The sequence below is a fragment of the Meriones unguiculatus genome, chromosome 3 (assembly GCF_030254825.1).
Source record: "Meriones unguiculatus strain TT.TT164.6M chromosome 3, Bangor_MerUng_6.1, whole genome shotgun sequence".
NCBI classification, from domain to species: Eukaryota; Metazoa; Chordata; class Mammalia; order Rodentia; family Muridae; genus Meriones; species Meriones unguiculatus.
This window is the reverse complement of record NC_083351.1, coordinates 60,379,373-60,386,088: the sequence shown is the minus strand read 5'-3', so window position 1 is coordinate 60,386,088 and position 6,716 is coordinate 60,379,373. Positions and strand designations below refer to the sequence as shown.

The 6,716-nt window shown below is 52.5% G+C and overlaps 1 protein-coding gene across 9 annotated transcripts in view; it reads left to right on the top strand.

Moving 5' to 3' along the window:
- The first annotated feature begins 460 nt into the window (after positions 1-460).
- Positions 461-6,716, top strand: part of Znf775 (zinc finger protein 775) — a 17,070-nt gene continuing 10,814 nt past the window's right edge. Inside the window, exons 1-3 of one of the 9 annotated variants that reach the window (XM_060380054.1) lie at positions 481-584; positions 5,089-5,199; positions 5,983-6,103. The gene's annotated coding sequence lies outside the window, so the exon portion shown is untranslated. The other 8 variants (XM_060380051.1, XM_060380055.1, XM_060380052.1 and 5 more) reach the window with 8 other exon arrangements.

Here is a 6,716-nt window from a genome sequence, read left to right as displayed (position 1 = left end):
TCCAACGCGTAACAGGCAGGCGTGTGCAGTGCCACCCGAACACAGCTTTCAGGGAATAAGGAAAAAGGGCCTCACTAAAGCAGACCTCCTCTCGAGAGGGCTCCTAAGAGTGGTACATTCTATGTGTTCCGGGACGCCCAGTGGCACCGCGGTACCCCGCACCCATGCCGAGAGTTCAGATGTCAGGAAGCGCTTGCGCGGGAGGCAGAGCGCTGGAAGACCCGGTGCACCTGGCGGACGGAGCGCAGCGACCGCGCGCCGGGCACGGGACTCGGGACCGCCTTCCCCAGCCCAGCGGTGCTCGGCGCTCTGTTCGCCGCACAGGGCCGCGCGCCCGCGGGCGAGGTCAGACCCTGACTATTGGCTCCGGAGAACAAAGGGGACGCCCCGCGGGCAGCTCCAATAGGGCCGGGAGTGTCATCTGAGCCGCGCAGCCAATCCACAGACGGGGCGGTGCAGGGCGACCGACCAATCACGTGCGCCCGCCTGCCCTGCCTACCCCGGGACTGGCCGTGGCACGGAGCCCAGTGCCCAAGTCGCCCTTTTGGTAACAGTTCCCGTTAACCTTAGCCACAAAGTCAAAGGTATTTATTTCTCAGGCCCCCTCCCCGCGAGTCCCTGTGCAGTTCGGGCGGGGAGGGGCGGTGCAGGGACGGACCAGCGCCCCGCCGGGCTGCTCCGTGCTGCTCCGCTGTCCCGGGCTGGAGAGGAAGGATGGGTCTGGGGCCTGGAAGTGCCCGAGTCCCGCGCGCACCCCAGCTCTGGGCCCCGATTTCCTGCACCACCAGCACCCTGCCCGGCTCAGCGGGAGGGCAGCAGGCCAGGGCAGCGAAATCGGGGGCGGGTGTGTGTGTGGGACCGTTGGAGAGTCGCCTGCACGGCCCCTCCTGAGCCAACTGGTGGTTCTGAGTTTCCCATTTGTGTCTGCTCCCGGAGTAGATGTGCTTCTGGGGGCAGGAACTCCAGTGCTGGCTATAGACAGACTCAAAAGTAGGTGATCCCTAAGTGAGCGTTTCTGGGAGCCCGGATAAGAATAGAGGTGGAGAACAGGCAAGAGGAACACACGCAGAAGTAACAGCTGTGTGCGCGGCTGGGGGGCTAGTTAGCAGAGTCCGACTGCAGCAGCCTCAGTGGGTGTGGGCCCCGGGGATGTAGAGGAGGTGAGGTGTGCCGCCTGAGGTTGGAGGTAGTGACACTTTGTTTGTTCTTGGCTTTTAGTTGTGTTAAGCAATGACATGAAAACATCCCGGAGGATTTGTCCTGTCAGTTCCAAGGTTCCCTGATTGTGTGCTTCTACCAATCAGTTGTGGGCTGACGTTTCTGTGCGTGAAGCCTAGTACATGGTTTGTAATGGTTTACAAGGCCGAGGCCTGGACTGTGTGCTGCGGATAGAGGCCTCGGTGTTAGGATGTGTTTGGTCTGTTGGTGGTAACAGAAAGCATGACGATGACATTTACCCCACAGGCACATAGCTGGATGACACATAGTTAAACTCTAGCTTCGTGTCTCCAAATGGTGTCTGTCTCTGGCAAAATGACCCCTGATTTGGGTCAGGAAGGGCCATTGTGGCCAACGTCACTCCAAGACAGAGCTTATAGGTGTGCAGGTGGGTGAGGACACAGTGACTCTGGAAATTGGGTGATATGCTGGGGGCAATGAGGAAAGAAAATCAAAGACTAAATTTTGAATGGCCTTGCCAAGACATTTTCGTCTAAATCTCCAGGTGCCAGGGAGATTAGATGTAGAGATTAACATACCCTTGAGGTATGTTGAGGGAGTGAAATGTCCCAATTGCAGTTTTGGAAAAATCAGTCTGGAGCCAGTCGGTGGTGGCACAGGCCTTTAATCCTAGCACTCAGTAGACAGAGGCAGGCAGATCTCTTTTTGAGTTTAAGGCCAGCATGGGCTACAGAGAAACTCTGTCTCCAAAAACAAACAAACAAAGCAAAACAACCCCCCCCCCAAAAAAAAAAAAAAAAACAAAGAAAAAGATTTTAAGAAACAAAAAGAAAAATCAGTCTGGGTTCTGGATGGCAGATGGATTTGGAGCAACCAAGAAAATCAGCAAAGCTAACTATTATTGACTGATTTGTGTGTGTGTGTGTGTGTGTGAGAGAGAGAGAGAGAGAGAGAGAGAGAGAGAAACATTTTTTGAGAGTTGGTTCTCTCCTGTAGATTACATGGATTCTGGGTATTAGGCTTAGGTCAACAGTCTTACATGTCAAGCACTTTTACCAAGCCAGTGGTTTAGTAAAACCACTAATGCTGTGACCCTTTAATACAGTTCCTCATGTTGTGGGGACCACCAATCTTAAAATTATTCTTGTTGCTATCTCATAGCGGTAATTTGGCTACTGTTATAAACTGTACTGTAATATCTGTGTTTTCCAATGGTCTTCAGGCAACCAGTGTTGAAAGGCTTGTTCGACCTACTGTTGAGAACCACTGTATTAAACAATCTTCTCACTGCCTTATTTTTAAGTCATTTAGGTGAGAAACAGTGAGATCTGGACTCAGAATTGGTGATAGGCCTGGAAGAAGTTTGCCAACATTGGGTATGGGTTCAAGGAAGAAACTTGGGCTAATGATTTAGACTGGGGTTAATTCAGCATACCCAGAGTTGGTAGACGGGAAGGGGCCCACTTGCTTCTGTGTGGGTTGGCCCTGGAGAGCCTCACATTGCACACATTGGTCTATATGCCCCACAAGGCTGCTTAGGGACATCTGTTCCTGCCTCCCTAAGTTCTGTGTTTTGTTTTTTTTTTTTTTTCAGATTGGGTTTCATATAGCCCAGGCTACATGATATGTAACTTAGGCTAGCCTTGAACAGCTTGTATTACGTGAATGTATCACTACATTCAGCTTTGAGAACACGTGTGTCATGACTGATTCAGAGTTGTCACAGCGGACCGTGTAGAGATTGGCGTCGACACGCCCCACACTGGCATGCGTGTAGGCTGTTGGAAATGAATCTTTTTAACGAGGACTTATTTTTCCTTTATGTGTCTGAGTGCTTTGCCCGCGTGTATGTCCATGCACCACATAGACATGCACACAGACCAGACGAGGGAGTCAGATCCACTCGATTGTAGCCATCACGCGGATGCCGGGAACCGAACCCCGTCCTCTGCAAGAGCTGCAAACGCTCTTCACCAGCGAGTCACCTCTCCAGCCCCCATGCCTATATTTTGAGATACGAGATACTTTCCTCTGTACAGTCTCCAGTCCGCCAGCTGTCTGAGGGACATGCTCCGATGTTGCCTGACTCCCAGCAGACGTTTGAAGCTGCAGTTAATATTGGGCTGTAGTGTCTTTTCCAGCACAGTTTGATTTATAAGTTATACACAGGGAGAGGGTAAGGTCAATAAATGATACCATGTAACAGTTACAACAGTGCACTGTAGTGAGTGTATATTAACTTCATGTGGTTCTTGGTTCTCTCAGACTGTCTTCCGCACAGCACCAGGTGAGGCTGGCCGTGGCTAACCGAATCTGCTTCTGTTTGCTTAGCTGGATGGGATGCTTAAGTGTGCATGTGTGCACTCAGCTGTGTTTTCTCGGCTCCCTGTTCACCTCTGGTCATGTTTGACTGAAATCCTTTCCCAGGCAGAGTGAATCTGTTGTCAGTGACAAAGGGCTGGACCCAGAGGAGGGATGGCTTTTAAGTCTTCAAGTTGATTAGCCAGTCTTCAGTGTGTGTGGAGCCTCTTTTGTGTCAGGGTTCTGGCAGGGCAAGCTTGCCAGAGCTCCTGGAAGACAGCGGTGGCCTTGGCAGTCAGTCACAGTGGGACAACTGCATGTGGCCTTTGAGCACTTCCATGTGACCAGTTTGATTGAGAAACTGGATTTTAAAGTTGTTTGGATTTCAGGATGCTTATTGTTGTATTTTAAAAATTATTTTATTTTTATTTTTTGTGCGTTGATGTTTTGCCTGCATGTATTTCTGTGCGAGGTGTCAGATCCCCTGGAGCTGGATTTACAGACAGTTGTGAGTTCCGGCAGTTGAACCTCTGGAAGAGCAGCCAGCGCTCTTAACTGACCAGCCACCTCCAGCTTATTTGAATTTAACACATTTGGACACAGATGCCAAACTCCTGAAAATGGGGGACTGGAAGTTTAGGGTTGGTGTGGCTGCAGGTACCTTCCATGTAAGTCCCTCATCTCTCAGAGGCCACATAGTTATGTAGAGGGCTCCAGAGCGGGCAAGGCTGCCCTGGTTGCATCCTGGTGCCAGCATTTACATGATCCTGAGCCATGACTGAATTGCTCTAAGGCAGGATTTCCTTTGCTGAAGGATGATGTGGGCTGTGCTTGCCGAGTGCTCGGTCCTTGTTCAGTGAGCAGCAGCTGGTGACATTCCCATTGTTCCCAGTGACCACCTCTTCTGTCTTTCCCTAGGTCACAGACCAGTGGGGGAGATGGGGAATGCACCTCCTCTGCCCCACGGGGAGAGCTAAGAACCCCCTTGGCACGGGGGTACAGACGTGCTGTCCCCTTTCCGTGTGTAGGTGTTGTCCCAGCTTTCTGGTAATGCCCTGGTGAGGCAGGCAGGCAGGGAAAGCGAGCAGGCAGGCAGGGAAAGCGAGCAGGAGGCGGTCCTTGGTGGGTGCTCTGAGGACAGGTAGGGCCAGTGAGTTCTCTGGAATATGTATCTATTAGAAAGGGAAGTTGGGTAGGGGGTTGGTGGGGGGGCTGAGGCAGGCTGTCTTCTGCCTGGGTCTCCTGGGAAGGTAAAGGGCTGTTGGGACAGGTGAGAGCGCCATAGGATGAGGACCTTGTGGGATCTCTGGACTGAGAAAAGCCAGTCGATGGGCTTTGGCATTGGAAGCCCTGCTTTACTGGTGACAAAAGAGACATGAGGTTTAATCCATTGCTCACTTCTGACCCTGGGCCGGGGCCTGCACTGTGGGAGGGGTAAGTGGAGAGCCCCAGGCAGATCCTTGACTTGCTTGTCCCTGGCACTTGGCCTCATCTGGCTCCCACTTGTGCACCTCATGCACGTCAGTCCGTGCTGACACCAAAGTCCCCTTGTTATCTCCCCAGTCGCCACCTGTGTCAGGCCACAATCCCCTCTTTGTGTTTTTGCAGTTGGCCGAGCAGCTGGTGGTTTGGGGACTTCCCATCAGGGGAGTTCATTTCCGAACTGCAACCTGACCCAGTGTGGGTATCTAGGCTTGAGGAGGCTCCCGGAAGATGGAGGTGACTAGGGGCCTTATCTTGTGTGTGTCCTGTCCTGTCCTCGTGGGTGGTGGATGGAGGAGAAGGTCGAGACTGGGGTTCAGGCCCCCTGTGATAGAGCAACCTGTTCATCCTGGCTCTTGAGGTTATATAGGAAGTAGTGCGTGTGTGGGCACGCCTGGCCCTCAGCTCCTGTGTCCTGCCAGGGTGTTCAGGTGGACAGCCTGCTCACCTCCTCACTCCCACCAGCTGACTGCTGCGTCAGGTGGGTTATGAGCAGGGAGGATGTAAATGGGGTAACAGAATGAGAGATGGAATGAGAGGGTCTCGGGTGGTGTGGGAGGCCTGAGAGGAGTGTCCGTGTGTGGGGCCGGCCTTGGGCTTGGCTGTCCTAGGGTGCTGTTCTGCAGACTGTAACACATAGGAAGTGGGTCTCAAAAGCCATGGCCCGCTTCCACCTATCTCTGCCTCTTCTGTATTCCCCTCGCAATTCTATCCTCATTCCTTTGGGCCTGCGTGGGTCTCCTTGCTTCTGTCCCCACTGAGACCCCAGAAGAGTTGCTTTAGTCCCTGCCTGGGGTAGCCTGAACAGACATATCCAGGTGTCCTCAGGCTGGGTCACCAGGAAACAAAGCCCTTCTGGTTGCATCTTTTAATCAGTTCTTAGAGGCCAGGGTGGATAAAGTGGGGCTCTGACTGGGTGGGTTAGGGCCTCCCGTGTGTGGTGTAGGCGAGTCCCAAGTCTCTAGCCTTGTCCTGAATTTCTGACCCACACTCTCTCAGTCCACACCTCCCCATGGCCAGGTGACCTCTCTGTTGGAGGCTCTCTAGGCCTCTTGAGGTGGTCCCCAAGGTGTGGAATGCGGAAACTCACAGAGAAGGACCTGGAGGTTGTGAGTGGACGGGGCCCCAGGTGCCCCTTCAGGTAAGGCTTGCCTTCCACTCCCTGCTGCTCCCTCCTCTCTGCCCACCAGAGTTTATGAGAAAACAGTGGGAGTGCTTCCCAGACCCCCGTGGGGAAACAGCTGCAAACAAAACCTCCAGCCCCTGCAGAAGAGTTCTCCGCTCGGTAACAGAGAAAGAGGCTTATTTTGTTCATTGAATGAATATTAATGAGAACGAGGGCATTGCCAGACAGTGGAACTCAAGCCCCAGATATAGCCCAGGCAGATGCCTCCCACTGCACACACACGCTCTCACAACAAATCATGGCTGGTCCTCGGGCAGCAGGATGTCACATGTCACACGCAGCTCATTGCGAATTCACCTGGCCGTTGGGGTGACTGTCTGCTAGATAATTGCCCTTATCCAAGTTAAAAATAAACATCATATTTTTATGACCCTTGAGGAAACCAAATTAGTGGGTTGTCAAGCTGGAAGGAGGCTTATTCAATTTTGAAAAGATCTACAACTGTTTAGATAGGACAGGGCCAGAGCTTAGCGATTACAAGTTTCTAAAGAAAATGCTCTGAGAAAAAGGTGTCCCCTCCCTTCCTTATAGCTGGGGTTCCCCTTTCTAGTCAGGGCACTGATTTCTA